Here is a 17,787-nt window from a genome sequence, read left to right as displayed (position 1 = left end):
GAGTGGAGAGATTTAAGCAATGTGGGACTCAAAAGCCCCTAGAGGACGTATAGTAGCTGTTGGCCAGCCTCCTCACTCAAAAGTCCCACATCTCCTAGATCTTGCATCCTAACTCACTCCAAATGCTATATAAGAAGGCTTAGAGGTCTCCTTTTTGTACTTTACCTTGATTCAATTGAATTTTGAGTTAAATTTTTTGCTCCACTATGTTAGTCCAGTGCTTACTGTTTGAGTGATTTCTAATTTGTTTGCATTGTTTGCTTGTTGTTTGGTACTTATGGTGGCTGGAATTGATCATTGGACGGTGCTAAGACCTCCCAACACTCTTAAGAAAGGATTAAACACTTCATATCACAGTTTGGAGGTGATTCTCGTGGCTGTCCAGAGCCTTATCCATGCTGACATTTCTTCAAATAGCAATAATGCTATTAGAAGTCTTCAACAAGTAGGTGTACTTATTCCATTTTGCTTGCAGTTCCAGCTTTATTTCCTTGTCCTAGCTGGTTTGTATATGTCTTTTATTGCTTGTTACCTTTGAATTAAGTCATATGTTTGTCCTCTTTAGGAGCTTTCTAGAAAATAATTCTGAAATTGCATAGTTAAGAGTATTTTTACATCTTCATACTTGTATGTTGAATTGAGTTTGATCACCATAGGATTTAAGTGTGTGAACTTTGCTTATATGTTCTGAATTATTACAGGCATTCATCAATTCTAATTTTCCTTTTAATCAAACATAATTGCACCTTTAAATACTGCTTGGCCGAGACTTCCTTGCTGTATCAAACTTCCCAAAAAAAAAATTGCAATTATGATTCAAGTTGTTTGAATTTGTGAGTTTCTGGCCAAGACTTTCATTGTTGTATCTAGTGTGTTTGATCCTTCATTTAAAAGCCTCTTTTATCATCAAAACATACAAAATTTATAGGTTTGAAGTTTGCCAAAATTATTTCCATCATTGCTAGATCTTACTCTTCATATATGCATGGTATGTTGATGTGATTTACTTCTTAGTTGTGTTAATTTTCTTTGCTGCCTTGTTCATTTTGTGCCACTGTTTTGCCTCCATTTTTCTTGATGTTTTGTCTTCATTAAATCATTAGATTGTTGCCTCCTTATTGTGTGCCAAGTTTCTTGATTTTTTAGGTTCCATTTTCATCATTTGTCTTGTGGTTTTCATTCATTTTTTGGCCTCTACCATGTGTTGTCTTGATTTGGCTCCTTTGCATTGAGGGTGGATTGTACATCTTTCCATTTGCTTTAGACTTGAGTTGGTACTCTCCAAGTGGACTTGTGAGACATTGTCCTATTTTTGAAAGAAGAGTGTTGCCCTTACCTTGTTTTTGAGCCATTTTACCGTGAGTTTTAAGCTTTCTTTTTTGTTGTCTTGAGTGAAACCATGGGCTACTGATTTGTTGTGGTTTGTGCGGCTGTTTTGCTTTGATTTGTGACTGTTTCTAACCCATTTTTTGTGTTAGCTTTGCTGCTGTTTGCTTTGCTAAAATGTCAGTAGGTTCAAGTTGTGCTTCTTCCAATGGAGCTAGTCCCTATGGAAGCCCTTCTAGCAAATTTGATTTGATGAAGGCCTTCCAACAAATGCAACACCAACTTGATGCCATTAGTAAATGGTTGGATACGGAGGCAAAGGCTAAAGGGACGCTTTCTCATGGTCATGAGCATGAATCCTCCAAGAAAAAGCAAGAAGACAAAGTTGTGGATCCAAACCTTGCAATGCCAAAGTTGACTTTGCCATGTTTCAAGGGAGACATCGATCCTAGTGTATTTTTAGATTGGATAGCTAAAGTAGGGCAAGTTTTTAATTTGTATGATGTAGACAGACATTTGCATGTAAAGCTAGCTACTTTAGCCTTAGAAGGATACGCCATGCAATGGCTACTTAGGATGAACATTACCAGGGGCTCACTCGCGAGCTCTTGGGAACATTTTCGGTGCTTGTTGTACCAACGTTTCGTACCTCCATACTACCATAGGGACCTCCTAATTAAGCTCTAACAGCTTACTCAGGGTAGACGAAATGTGGAGGAGCATGCGCGTGAGCTCGAAGTGTTCTTATATCATACTAACACTAATGAGACTAACCACGCGAAAATAGCTAGATTTATTAGTTGTCTCAATAGAAACATCCAAGATGTTGTAGAGCTCCATGATGATGAGGATATAGATATTGTGGTACATAGGGCTATGAAAGTTGAAAGACAAGTTTTAAGAAAAAAGTCTTACCACAACAAATTTTCCACTTCTTCCAAAGAAATTTTTTACAAACACTCATCATCAAAGGACAAAGAAAAGGATGTTTCTATAGATATCTCTCATAAATCTCGGCCATCTTCTATTAACCTCGCGCCTTCTTCTTCTAAACCTAAATCACCAACGCGACGTAGTCAAGTCAAATGTTTTAAGTGCTTAGGTCATGGTCACATTTCATCTACATGCCCAAACAAGAGGGCAATGTGCATTCGAGGAGAAGAGGTTGTCACCGATGACTCTCCTCCTTCTTCACCTTCACACACTTCTCACTCTTCTTCTTCCTCTAGTGAAGATGAGTACAAGGTTCCATTTGATGACGACCTACTAGTTATAAGACGTCTCTTGGGTCAAGTCCACAAGGACTTTGACATAACTCAAAGAGAAAATATTTTTCACACTAGATGTCTTATAGATAGCAAGGTTTGCTCCATGATCATAGACGGGGGAAGTTGCACTAATGTGGCTAGCACACGTGTAGTGGACAAGCTCAAGCTACCCACCATAGCACATGTCAAGCCCTACAAACTTCAATGGCTAAGTGAGGAGGGTCAAATCTTGGTAAACAAGCAAGTCCATATTTCCTTTTCTATTGGCAAGTATCAAGATGAGGTTCTCTGTGATGTTGTACCCATGGAAGCAACTCACATTTTATTAGGAAGACCATGGCAATTTGATAGAAATGTTCAACATGATGGTCTTACTAATAGAATGTCTTTTACTTACCAAGGGCGCAAGGTAATCTTAAAACCTCTAACTCCAAAGGAAATACATGAGGACCACCTCATCATGAAGTCCAAGAGAGGTGAAGAAAAGGATAAGGTCAAGCTTAATTGTCTCATTACTCATAAAGAGGTCCTTCAAGATAGAAAAACGGATAAAGAAACAAAAGAAAGGAAAGAAAGAAAGGAGAGAGAAAAATAAGAAAATGAGAGGAAAGAAAAAGAGGAGAAAGCAACAAAAGAAAAAGAAGAAATTGTGAGAGAAAATGAGAAGTAAAACGTCTTAGTCACAAAGGAAGTGTTACCAGAGGCACATTCCACTCCCATTTTTCTATGAGATTCAAGCCATGACAGGGGAGTTTTTTCATCCTTCCACTTTTCTCCAATTATTAAGCGTTCTTCTTTTTCTAAAAGCTTTTGTGAAAATAACCCACCTTTCTCATCTCTTTTTACTACTTCTTCACACACCATTTCCATCCCACATCTTGAGTTAATGTATTCTTTTTTACACTTAACTCAAGACAAAAATAAAAATTTTTCAAAAGGATTTTTAGTTTTCCCTAATCAAATAAATCCAATTTCCAAGACCCATTCTTTCAATATTGCTTTTCTATATACATTGTTTGGTAAACACCAATTTATTCACAAAATGTTTGATGTTTTTTGCAGGTTAACATTTGATCCACGAGGAGTTTCCTTTGAATTATAAACAAATAAGTCATTAATCTCTCTTTGTTGCAGGTTTTTCAAGATTCGAGGTCGAAAGCTCTCCAACTTGGGGGGATGATATGATCATAGATGGGGCAACAATGAAGAGCTTTTAGAGTGACAAAAAGAATAAAAAAGAATAGTGTAGGTTTCATGGTCTTGTATTTTGCCTCTTTTGCTTTTGTTTCATTTCTAGTGAGGAAACGTTTATAAACTCTTCATTTTCCTTTAGTACAAGCAATGTGGGACTTCACATAGCTTGAACTTAAGAGAAAAAAAGAGTAATTCGTTTTCCATAGCTTGTAGTACAAGTATAATTAGTTGTCATGTTTTGAACTATAGGAGAACTAGTTGCCTTATAAACCCTTTGGAGTGGAGAGATTTAAGCAATGTGGGACTCAAAAGCCCCTAGAGGACGTATAGTAGCTGCTGGCCAGCCTCCTCACTCAAAAGTCTCACATCTCCTAGATCTTGCATCCTAACTCACTCTAAATGCTATATAAGAAGGCTTAGGGGTCTCCTTTTGTACCTTACCTTGATTCAATTGAATTTTGAGTTGATTTGAACTTTTGTAATCTTCTTTGAGATAGTATTCTATCTCCAAGTCCCTATTTTGGGTAGACCTTATCTTGCTCAAGCAAGTGGCGGTCCTTTTTTGATGCTTATCTTGGAGCCTCCTTCAAGAAGCGCATCTTCAAGTCATAAGTTTCCTCTTTCTCTAATCTTTTCCACTTTTAATTTCTCTCCATTTCTTGTATGTCATTTTAGAATATTCTCTCTAGGTATGCACTTCCCCATCATAGAGGCTCGCATTGACGCCTGACTTCCCCTTTTTGAGGCACCCAATGTTGATGCCTCTCATTCACGCCTGGGTGCCCTTCTTGGGGAGCTCAGCGGCAGCTTCCAAAGCCATTCCACACCTGGGCACCCTTTGAGGGCCCTAAGTTCCATCCTCTCGCACCACCACCCGGCTTCCCTAAGTTGGGGCACTAAGCGCCAGCAACGTGGGCTTGGACTATGTTTTTGCATTATTTAAGGACTTGGACATCCTAGGTTTGTATTTTTTAATAGTAGAGACGCAAAAACACAGTTTTCGACTCTCTGAAGGTAGAATTGGATGCTAGAGCTCTCCTCTTCAATTTTTAGGGTTTATCTTTCATTCTTATTCCATTGTACATCTAGTTTCTCCATGACAATGGAGAACTAAACCTTATTTGTTGTTGGGGGATGATGTAACCTTGTGAACTCTCATGTATTTGAATTGATTCTGATTTATATATGCTTCTTTCATTAATCGTTAGGGATTTTCTTCTTTGCTTTATGCTTGTTGTGTTTAACTCATCTAGGACATGATTATTGGTTTTCTCTAATATTGGCAAATACATAGAATCCTAGATCTGGAGAATTTCTCCCAAGGGAACTATTGCCTAGACATAGGGATAGAACGCTTGGTTGTAATTCATAATTAATTATTAGGGATGCAAAACATTGTGGCCAAGTAATTAAGGGTAAACTTCTTTCGCCGAGACATCGGGTTCTAAGTAATTTAGAAAGTGACATTGACATTAATGAAGAAGATGAATTCTTATATACATGAGAGTGATTAAGGGAAATATAAACCCCAACAACATATTCATCCCATATTAAAATCAATCATTCACTTTTGTGTTTCTCTTCAATTGATCACAATTGCATTCATATTTACATTTTCTGCATTATGCATTCTAAACCACAGAAATTTGTTCTTAAAGTCCTAATTAGTTAAGCAATTACACAACTATTTAGTGTCATGAGTCTCTTGGAAAACGATACTTGGTCTTACCAAACTATTATTACTTGATACGATTCAGTACACTTGCTAAAGTCTTAACATTCACATCCATCTCCACTAATATCCTATAACTTTGCCTTTGCTTTACTATATTTTTAGGAGAAATGTGGATCACTTGCTTTACTATAACTTTGCCTTTGCTTTGCAATACAGTGAAGATAAATGGCGTGCTAGATGAAGTTATTAGACTTAACTTGTCCCCTTTCTCTTTGGGAGGCAATGCTAAGATGTGGTTGAACTTTTTTTCGGAGAACAACTTTATTGAGTGGAAAGTCGTGGTTGTAAAGTTTCTGAACAAATATCCACAGTCAAAAGTTAATAAAGGTAAACAAGAAATTTCTTCTTTTAGACAGGGCATGGAGGAAACTATAAGTTAGGCATGGGATAGATTTAAAGGCTTGTTGAGAAAGACGCCCACACATGGCTTTGATGATCCTACAATAGTCATTCTATTCCTTAGAGGACTTAGCTCGCAGACGAAATTGATGTTGGATGCCTCAGTTGGAGGTAATATCAAATGCAAGACTCTAGAGGAAGCCTATGAATTGATTGAAAACATGTTTATGAATGATAATGAGATGTATAATGAGAGAGGAGCTCAAGTTCATCATAATGTAGTTTTACAATTACAATATCAAGATGCTCTATTGGCGTAAAACAAGAGTATGACTCAACAGTTGGAAGCTCTGATGAAGAAGATCTCTCAATTGCCAAAGGAGTTGTAAAATGTCTCAGAAGTTCATCAATAACTTTGTCAACTATGTGGTGGTGATCACATCAATGGTCAATGTGTTATGCCAGAGAATACCTAAGAGGAAGTCAATTTTATGGGTAATCAGTTTCGTCCAGGTAATTACAACCAAGGATGGAAACCTCATCTTAGTATGGGTCAAGGACAAGCAGGAAAATTCAACAGACCACCACAGCAACAATGACAATGACAACCCTCTTTATATGAAAGAATTGTAAAGCTAGAAGCGACGCTCCAACAATTCGTGCAAGTAGTAATTTCTAATCACAAGAGCATTGAAGCTGCTATTAGAAATTTGGAGATACAGGTTGGCCAACTGGCCAACAAGTTGGAGGATAAATGGGAAAAATAGTTTGGGGCTAATACTGAAATTAACCCTAAGGAGGAATGTAATGCTATTATGAGCATAAGTGATGAGAAGGTAGATGAGGAAAAAATTGAGAGAAAAGGAAAAGTTGAGTTGATAGAAAAAGAAGAAGAGAATGAGGAGAGAAAAGATGAGAGAAAGAGAGAAGAAAATAATGTTGAGAGGGAGAGAAAAGAAGAAGAAGAGGGCAAGAGAAAAATTGAGAAAGCTCTTCCTTATCCTAAGGTTTTAAATAGAAAGGATAAAGAGAAACAATTAGGGTGTTTTAAGGAAATCTTCAAGAAATTGGAGATTATTATTCCATTGACTGAGGCATTGCAACAAATTCCTGTGCATGCTAAATTTTTAAAGAAATTCCTCAAAAAGAAGAAATTTTTAGAGGAGGAAACAATACAGGGTAATTGTAGTGTGATTTTGTAGAAGACGCTTCCTCCTAAGGTTAAAGATCCGGTAAGTTTTACTATTTCTTGCACTATTGGGAAGTTGATAACGGCCTAAAAACTATTATTTTCATGCATAGATTTGATATAAAAACACACCCTTTGTGGCTTAGAATGAGCTTAGAATAAAGTAAAACACTTAAGTTGAGTCACATGAGAGTCAAAAGTTGTTTTTAGAGATATTATGCTTGTTTTGCATTGTTTTGTAGGGTTTTGATGAATATTAAGGATGGAAGTGAAGTAGGAAGGTCATAGACTCAAGAAAAGATGAAGAAAAAGCAAGAAAAGAAGAGTCTACAGACCGTTCAACACCAAGCTTCAGCACTGAGCGCCCAAAGCGAGGGGGAGTCTCTGCCTGGCGCCCAGGCGGTCACGCATAGCGCCCAGAGCGATTAGGGGCAAACCAATCAGCGGTGAAATTGGCCGCTAAGCGGTGGTGCGGTTTGGAGGCAAACCGCTGAGCGGTGCATTTAGCTACTCAACAGTGATCTGTTTTTATGGACTTGGATTTTGATAGATTCTGTTATCTTTTTGGCCTATATATAGCCCCAGTACGACTTGGAAACATATTCTTTGGCAGAGGAAGATGTCCAGAGCTACTTCACACTCCTTGGAGAATATTTATTGAATGCTTAGGCTCCTTTTTATCAAATCTAGGGTTTGCTTTTCCATTCTTTCATTATTTTCATCTAGTTTCACCATGACAATGGTGAACTAGACCCTTTGTTGTTGGGGAACAATGTAATCTTTTGAAACTCTCATTTATCCAAAATCTTATTTATTTCATATGCTTGTCATATACTTGTTTATCAATTGTTGGGTTCTCATCTATGCTTAATGCTTTTATTGTTTAACTCATTCAGTAAAAGTCGTTTGTCTTTATTGATACGGGGACGTACGGTAATGTCATGAACTGGTGGGAAATTCCTTGATTATGCTAATACCGCATAGGGATAGGGGTAGGACGATCAATTGTATTTTGCTTCCATTCGCTATGCATTATTAGTTACTAGGGGAGGCTATCACCAAGGGATTGAGCTAAGGGTAGACTAAGAAAGTTTGCACGACAATTAGATAAACAAGTGAAGTAAATAAGAAGAGTAGATATGTGAGAGTGGATAAGATGAAATTGTAAACCCCAACAACACAATTCATCCATAGTTTTTCCTTGCCAATTGAATCATTTGCATTTGCATGTTTAGTTTTTGTTCTTTGCATTCAACACTTAAATTTAATACTTTTCTCAACTCTTAAGCGATTGGGTTACACGAAAGATTAAGCCTTTGAGTCCTTTGGGAAGAACAATATTGGGTTTACCAATTATATTACTTGATAACGATCTGGTACACTTATCAGGGCTTAACAAAAGTATCATATAGGGAAAGCTCTAATTGATTTATGGGCTAGCAATAATCTAATTCCCTTATCTATGCTGAAGATGATTGGTGGTCTTGAAGTCAAACCTACAAAGATGATTTTGCAAATGGCATATAAATCTACCAAAAATCCCTATGGTGTGGTGGAAGATGTTGTGGTTCTAATTGATAAACTCAAATTTTCAGTGAATTTTGTGGTGATGGAGATGGGGGAAGTGTTAAGTCCCTGACAAGTGTACCAAATCGTTATCAAGTAATATAAAATGGGTAAGTCCAACTATCGTTTCCCAAAGGACTCTTAGGCCTTAACTTTCATGTAAACTAATCGCGTAAGACTTGAAAAGAAATTACTTTTAGGGTCTTGAATGCAAAACAAAAGTAAACATGCAAATGCAGTGAATCAGTTGGCTAAAAGAAACTATGAATGAATGAAGTTGTTGGGGTTTACAATTTCATCTTATCCACCCTCTTATATCTACTTTTCTTATCTAATTTGCTTATTTATCATATTGTCATGCAAACTTTCTTGGTCTACCCTTTTATTTATCATTCTCTCTACTATCACAATGTCACACAAATTAACTTTGCCTTTCATTTAACCACAATCAATCATACTTACAAGCAAGTTATCATCACAAGGACTTTTCAGGCTTATAATGAAGTTGGGCTAAAAAGAACATTGGTTTTTCTAGATCACAAAATCCTTGAGTTAAGAGAGTTATTCAACATTCATAGTTCAAGCACAAACTCTCTTTACACAACCAATCTCACTCATTCCCAACTTTCCCTTTTCTTTGCATTAAGCTTTTCTTCTCACTCTACTTTTCTATCTTTTCTTTCTTTTTCATCTTTTCATGTTTTGCTCAACACATTAGCTTAATGCTTATCTTTTTCTTTTTCAACTTTCCCAACAGCCCCAAACTTGAACTTTTATCAATACCACACAATAATTATCAACTTAACTCAATGTAAAGATTTTCAAAAGGGTTTTCACATACTGTTTAAGGCTTAGATTCAAAAAGGGGTAGAACACTTTGTGCTCTTTTTGATTGGGACGAAACTTTTTGCATTGGCTAAGAAAGGCTAAATCAAAAATGGCCTTGATCATATGACACATGTAAGCAAGTGATTTAATCATAGAAACCTGGGCAAAGTCATTCATGCTTTTAAAGTAATAACAATCATTCAATCAAGAACTCTGTAGTTCAAAACCTCACATATGCTAATTTCAAGTTCCAATACATAGATACACATCCTACTCAATATCACAATCACAATCATGTTATCATGCATCTGTTCACACATATTGGGAACCACCAACTTTATATAGCATCTCCTATATCATCTCGACATCAATTAATATAAAAGCCTCATCAAGCATACTCATCACAAATCATCATCAACCCATTGCATCAGATATAAGTTTTAAACCAAGTACATCAACACCTATTCTAAAAAAAGAAGCAAATATAACATAATTTAAAAAAATAAGTTTAGAAAATTGGGTTGCCTCCTAGGTAGCGCTTGTTTAACGTCACGAGTCTGACCCAAACCTTTCTAGCACTTGTTAGTAAGTGCATACCTTTCCAACACCCTTCAGTAGGTGTGCTTCCCTGTATCCTTCAGTAGCTACCTAAATCTTCTAGCATCCCTCATTAGATGTTATCCCAGTAGCATTCATCAGTGACATCCATCAGTAGATATCTTAAAAGCATCCATCAATAGGTACTATCATCACTGCCATTAGAAGCAGCATATAACCTCCCAACAAACGCTTCTTTAACGTCATTAGCTTGACCTGGTAAAGCCCAAACACCCATCAATAGGTGTTGATATTCTATGTTGGCGTTCTTCCTACCAACAAAATCTCGAAAATTTCCTTGTCACCGACTCTAAGGATTCTCAATCTCAAGAGCGCGCTCTATTTGCTTTGATAGTCTTGACAACCCATAACCTATTTTGAAATTTCATTGGTGTGCTAGGTTTGGGTTTGTCAGTTTTCACATCAGGGTGTTGGTGAACCAATTCTCCTTCCTTATCTGCCTACTGATGATCTTGTGCTCCTAATACAAATATTTATCCTGCACATACTAAAGAACACTGCACTAGAACACAGAATTAGCCCAAAAATAAAAATAGCAAAAGATATTTTTTTATTTTAATTTTCGTTTTTTTAAATTTTTTTTATAAAAAAAAAACAAAAAAAAACTGAAAAAGATATATTATTATTATTATTATTTTAAATAAAGATAGAAAAATAAGAATAGAAAAATAAAAACAGAAAAATAAAAAAGGAAAGATAAAAACAAAAAGATACTCCCCTTGCTTGATATTATTTTCTTTTTCTTCTTCCTGCTGAATTTTCTCAAAAAGTTGAGAACACCAAGCACCTGTTTCCATGTCTAAATCATAAGAACTTTAATCTCCAATTTCTTGAAAATTTCCATAAAGCACTTAAACTTCTTTTCCTTCCTATGATTTTTCTTTTGACGAGGAAGAGATTTTTCATATGATCTTTTCTTTTTCCCTCTCTTCCTTTTTTTCTTAATCTCCTCCCTCAACTTTCTCTTTTTCTCTTTTCTTCTTTTCTTCTTTATTTTTGTATACTTTTTCTTTTTTCTTTTCTCTCCACTACTTCATTCTCTTCCTCACTCAACCTTTTCTCCTCTATCTTTTCCTCTTTTATCTCTATCTTTTCCTCTATCTTCTCCTCATCTCTTTCTATCTTTTCCTCATCAACAACATTATCACTTTCAGAACCAGTGGCCTAACATTTCTCCCTAGAGTTAACCGCAGTATTAACCCTAGAATTCAATATCTCATTGGAGTGATGAATATGTATCTCCAACCTTTTATTTCTTGCTTCACTCTCTTCTGTAGAGGAAAGGCTAATTTGGATAAGTTGTTCCAATGTCTCGTCCAATCTGTTGATTTGCTCATTCAAAGCAGATACATGTTGCCCTAATAGTAATTGTTGATGTGGTTCTCCTGCTTGTCCATTCCAATAGTAATTGTTGATTTGGTTCTCCTGCTTGATCCATGCTTGAGTGAGGTTCCCACCAGTAGTTAAAATCATTTTGATAGAATTGAGTGCCCATATAGTCAAATTCTTGTCCAAATTGCATCCTGCAAACATTAGGCACAAAACCCTAGAAACCATTTATTAGAACAAAAATAGAAATAAACATAAAAAAATCATGTCAAATTTAATCAGTTTACACTTTTAGATAAGTTAAACCACGAGTCCCCGGCAATGATGCAAAAAACTTGTTAAGTCCCTGGCAAGTGTACCAGATCGTTATCAACTAATATAAAATGGGTAAGTCCAAGTATCGTTTCCCAAAGGACTCTTAGGCCTTAACTTTCATGTAAACTAATCACATAAGACTTGAAAAGAAATTAATTTAGGGTCTTGCATGCAAAACAAAAGCAAACATGAAAATGCAGTGAATCAGTTGGCTACAAGAAACTCTGAATGAATGAAGTTCTTGGGGTTTACAATTTCATCTTATCCACCCTCTTATATCTACTTTTCTTATCTAATTTGCTTATTTATCATATTGTCATGCAAACTTTCTTGGTCTACCCTTAACCCAATTCCTTGGTGAAAAGAGCCTATTACTAATTACTGGCTTGTTATTCGTAGCCTCCCCTAGTAATTAATAATGCATGATAAACAGAAGCAAAATACAATTGATCGTCCTACCCCTATTCCTAGGCGGTATTAGCATAATCAAGGAATTCCCCCCAGTTCATGACATTATTGTACGTTCCCGTATCAATAAAGATAAACAACATTTACCGAATGAGTTAAACGGTAAAAGAATTAAGCAAAGGTAAGGAACCCAACAATTGATAAAGATAAGTATATGCAAGCATATAAAGAAGATAAGACTTTTGATATAAGAGAGTTTCAAAGATTACATTGTTCCCCAACAACCTAGGGTTTAGTTCACCATAATCATGGTGAATCTAGATGAGATATAATGAAAGAATGGAAGAAATAACCCTAAACTTGGTAGATTGGAGCCTAAGCATCCAAAGAACCCTAAACTGCCGCTTAACGCTTAAAACTGCCGCTCAGCGGTTTGGTCAACATTCTGGTCAACTGGTTTACTTTTCTAGTTGACTAGTTGACTTTTCTGCATTTTGATTGAGTTTTCTATACTGCAACCATTTGATCTTCAACCTTTCTTTCAATTAATTCCAAAAACCTACAAAATCAAGGGAAACCAAGCATAAAACCAAGAAAACCAACTTTGACTCTCTTATTCTCTAACTTAATAAAAATGCAAGATTTCAAGCTAATTCTAAGCCATAAAGGGTGTGATTTAATATCAAAATTAAGTATGAAAATAACAGTTTTTCAACAATTATCAGGAAGATATGAAGATTCCTATCATTCTTGGAAGGTCATTCATGAAGACGGACAAGGTGATCACTAATGTAGATGATGGAGTTTTAATGCTTAAAGACCAGAATGAGGAACTAACTTTCAATGTCTTCAATAATGAGTAGTCGGTGCAAGTAAAGAAGAATAGTCCTAAAGTTGCAGAGGAAGATCCATCAGTGACTAGTCCTAAAGCTTCTAAATCAGTTAAGGAAGGTAAAAGTTGTTTCTTCTCACAGGTAATGAAATAAGAGAAAGATAGTAAAGGAAAGATTATTCATCAAGACTCGGTGGGCGGACATGAAGAACTGAAACCTGGCATACCAATCAAATACAAGAACAGGTTATGGGTTGTGAAAGAGCTTAAAGTGAATGGAGTGATAGAGATTGAAGCTCCATATAAGTGATAAGCAGTTATAAGTGATTACTTGTCCTAGAAGAAAGTGCTTTGTGATATGCTGAACCATTGAAGTTTTGTCGTTTAAGCTAAGTTATATTTTGTTTTGCTTGAGGGCAAGTAAAGTTTCAAATTTGGGGTTGTGATAACGGTTGATTTTAATGTTATATATGGCTTAATTTTGATACTAAATGAACCCTTTTCGACTTAGAAACTTGCTTAATCTCTTGTTTTTGTTTTAAGTTAGAGAATAAAGGGAGTTGAGATTAGAACTTATGATTCTTATCACTAATTCCCTTGATTTTGTAGGAATTTGGAATGATTTGGAAAAGCAGTTGAAGTACCTAGGAGTTGGAACTCAGAAAGGACTGAAAAAGCACTAGAAAGGAAGATCGAAGGACACCTAAGCGCCTCTTTCTGGGCCCTCAACGCCAGAGGCTCGCATTAACGCTTGGCTGCTCCTTTCTAAGGCGCTCAACGCTGAAGCCTTGCATTCACTCCTGGGCGCCCTTCTTGGGGCGCTGAGAGCCAGCTTTCCAGAGTCATTCCTAAGCGCCCCTGATCGCCATCCTCTCACATCACCTCCTGACTGCCCTAAGTTGGGGCGCTGAGCACCTACGACGTAGGCTTGGACTTTGTTTTTGCATTATTTAAGGACTTGGACGTCATAGGGTTTGTATCTTTTGACAGTGGAGACACACTAATACACTTTTCGACTCTCTAAAGGCAGAATTGGATGCGGGAGCTCTCCTCTTCAGTTTTTAGGGTTTATCTTTTATTCTTATTCCACTGTACATCTAGTTTCTCCATGACAATGGAGAACTAAACCTTATTTTTTGTTGGGGATGATGTAACCTTGTGAACTCTCATGCATTTCAATTGATTCTAATTTATACATGAGAGTGATTAGGTGAAATCTAAACCCCAACAACATATTCATCCCATATTAAAATCAATCATTCACTTTTGTGTTTCTCTTCAGTTGATCACAATTGCGTTCATATTGACTTTTCTGCATTATGCATTCTAAACCACAGAAATTTGTTCTTAAAGTCCTAATTAGTTAAGCAATTATACAACAGTTTAGTATCGTGAGTCTCTTAGAAAACGATACTTGGTCTTGCCAAACTATTATTATTTGATACGATTCAGTACACTTACTGAAATCTTAACAATCACGTGCATCTCCACTATTATCCTATAACTTTGCCTTTGCTTTACTAGCAGAAATGTGGATCATTTACAATTAGTTTTAGGGCCTTTCATATCTCAAAGTTTTAGGAGAAATTTATATCTTGATTAATGAAGCCTAGTTCCCTGTCTTATCCCAATGTGGGTACAGTATCAAGAACTTAAACTTCACAAAGAATAATAAAGTGCTTGCATATCTCAAAGTTAAAGAATTCTCCTAGCCTCAATTCTAACATGTACTACTATTCACGACTCTTCCTATGTATAGGAAATATGATTTATTACTTTATTCTTACTGTCTTAGCATAACAAATTGACTATTACTCACTAATTGTTCTAATGTATTTAAGAATATTCCAATTGTTTGGATCTTAACATACACATGTACTATCAATTAATCCAGCTCCCCAGTCACCACCTCTTTTAAAATGAAAACGAAATAGGACGCATACACATGGTTCCAAGTATATGTATAATAGGAAAGTTGCCATATTATTATTTCATGGCTTACAAGCGAAGCATTTCTGATCCATCTAAAGTCCTGTCCTGCCAAATGGTAGAAGGAACACTTCTGTTCAATGAATTTTTTGCAATTGACCTATCAGAGAAAGACACATGTTCATTACTCATTGATTTCACAAATTTTTTTACATAATTAGAAATCAAAAACAGAAATTTAACTTGAAATACGTCAAAATATGATTTATAACGTAAGGTAATATAAACTCAATAAGTTTACAATGTTTGGTTTATGTAATTCAATGCCATTTCTTGTAGAAGAAGAAAGGATGAGGAAAAAATAAAGATAACTTACAACTTTTGAAGATGTGGAAGATCAAAAAAGTAGACACTACTACAAAACAGGGTTTTTAAGTCTGTTTTATAACAGATTTAGATTCGACAGACTTCAATTTTAAGTGTGTTGTTGACCAACATACTTAAATTTTAAAATTTTAAGTCTGTTGTTGATCAACATACTTAAATTTTAAAATTTTAAGTATGTTGTTGACCAACAGACTTAAATTTTAAATTTGTTGATAACTACCAGACTTAAATCTTTATCCAATTATAAAAAAAAGAATTATAACGAATTTAAATTTATTATGACCGGCTTAAATTTACTCTTTTTTTAATTTTTATTTTATCATTATCTAATAAATTAACCCAAAATCACTTAAATTATATAAATTACGCTTGAAATGAAAAATATTAAACATATGAAAAATTTGGAAACTATATATTTTAACATTACATTTCAATTTCTAATATAAATTTGATACAAAGTACTCAAATTAATCTTCACGTTTTAGAAGATAACTTGTCCATTACTACTAAATTTCATAAATTGTTTACAACTAATCTTTCTGTTACCTGTAAAAAGAAGAAAATTAAATATAATAAATAATAAAATAAACGAAAGAAATGTACAATAAAAGAAAGTTAAGAAATAAAAGAAAAATAAAGAAAGCCTTAAAAATGAATTTTCTAGTGTCAATTTAAAAGTTTTCTATCAAATTAATCATGATAAAAATCATGCTACTGCAGTGAAACTTTAGATCTATATTAAATTATGTTTTAGTTTGAATTTAAATAATATATTATCATTAAATTTAAATTAGGTCCTTAAGTTCATAAAACTTTAATATATCAATGTACTTATTTATATTAATCTCAGTTTTTATCTTAATAAGGTATCGACTAATACGTATTAGTACTAGTTCAAAATATAGACATATCAAAATAAATTAGAACAAAAATGCATAATGTGTCCAACCTCGAACTTCTTCAAGGCTATAGACGGCCAATTTTGATCTTGCAGAACGTCTATATCATTGTTGTTTATGGACATGTCATTTTGAAAATGCTTCTGTTATACAAAATATAAAAGATGGAAACAGAAATTAGGAAGTAGAATACACAAATCTATAATCTAATCTGTGAGAAGTCTGAAGAATTTCCAACTAAGGATTCCAACAAGAGAAATAAAAATAAGATAAAACGAGGAGTTAACAAAATATGTATGGTAATTCACGAACTTGTAAGCACATACTGATAAAATGCTTATTTCTACATTCTACAAAAAAAATATATATATTCAACATTTTTCTATAGCCTCCCCTGTCAGAAATTTCCATAAAATTTCTGTCTGAAAGGCTAAATGGTGACCACCTAAACCTAGAGAGCCTAAGTAAAATGTATTAGAAAAGCAATATTAAAGACATTAAAAAAAAAAAATACTCGTACCCAATCTTCAAAAGCTTCCCTGATAAGAAAGACAAGAAGCACCAGAGAGGAAGCACATTAGTTATTGGAGACACCGAACTACACCATCAACCACCACGGAAACCCGAAAGTCTGAATTAGAAATCCAAATCCCCAATTTGAAATCCTAACCCCAAAAATGCACCAACAATATGTAGATGAGCCCAGAACACACGAAATTATCCAAATCAAAATCTCCAATCCCAAAATCGCAACTTCGAAAGTCATTCCTTCAACGCTGGAACACGAAAGTTGGTTGGCATTATTTCGTCAACGCATCGCTGCCGGTAGTCGCCAGAGGTCGTCATTGCCAACTGGATGAGAGATTGAGAAGCAAATTATTGGTGTGGAGATGGGAAGGGAGAAAGGCTGGATGAGAGATTGAAAAGCAAATTATTGGAGATGGAAGATGGAAGAAAGAAAGACTGCGTGAAGATGGGGATGGAGAGAAATGAGAGGGTTTAGCTCTCTGAAACATAATTTTTTTTTAAAAAGATAGGTTTAATTTTTTATTTTAGTATTAGCATATGTTATAAGTGTAAAATTGAAGTCTCATTATCTTTAAACAGACGAAAAATAAAAAATTGTAAGTCTGTTATTGGATTAACAGACTTAAACTAATTTCTTTTATTTATAAAATTGTCACCACATACTTTTTAAATATAAATTTAAGTATTAGATTACTTAAATAACATCTTTTATTTATAAAATTGTCATCGCATATTTTTTAAGTATGATATTTTTATAATCGAGTTAAAATAGCATACTTAAAAGCATCTTTTTGCACTAGTGAGAATAGAATAGTTCACTAGTGCAAAAAAGGCTTTAGACATAACTTATTTTGGGTTTTTAAAGTCACTTTCCGAATCGATGTTGTTACGGGTGACGTTAATGGGATGTCGGATTTCTGCAAGTGCGACGTCGCTATAGACGTCGGTTTAGTGCAAAGCTCGACGTCTATAAAGACATCAGACATTGCACTGACAGACGTCTAAGGGTACTATAGACGTTGGTTCAGTGACACGTACGACGTCTATAAAGCCGTCAAACATTGCATTAACCGACGTTGTGTTGTGGTGTAGTTTTT

The 17,787-nt window shown here is 35.1% G+C and overlaps 1 long non-coding RNA gene across 2 annotated transcripts; it reads right to left on the bottom strand.

The window, feature by feature from the left end:
- Positions 1 to 14,459: 14,459 nt before the first annotated feature.
- On the bottom strand, positions 14,460 to 17,244 carry LOC111240768. Of its 2 annotated transcripts, none has more exons than XR_002666325.1 (3): positions 16,683 to 17,244; positions 16,213 to 16,305; positions 14,460 to 15,036 (listed from the first exon to the last, which is right to left on the bottom strand). It is a non-coding gene; the product is annotated as an uncharacterized LOC111240768 (long non-coding RNA). The 2 variants fall into 2 exon arrangements; XR_002666326.1 differs by lacking the exon at positions 14,460 to 15,036 and adding an exon at positions 15,703 to 15,809.
- Between the last annotated feature and the right edge of the window lie 543 nt (positions 17,245 to 17,787).

The sequence above is a fragment of the Vigna radiata genome, unplaced genomic scaffold (assembly GCF_000741045.1).
Source record: "Vigna radiata var. radiata cultivar VC1973A unplaced genomic scaffold, Vradiata_ver6 scaffold_426, whole genome shotgun sequence".
Classification (NCBI taxonomy): Eukaryota; Viridiplantae; Streptophyta; class Magnoliopsida; order Fabales; family Fabaceae; genus Vigna; species Vigna radiata.
This window is presented reverse-complemented; position numbering and strand designations above follow the sequence as displayed.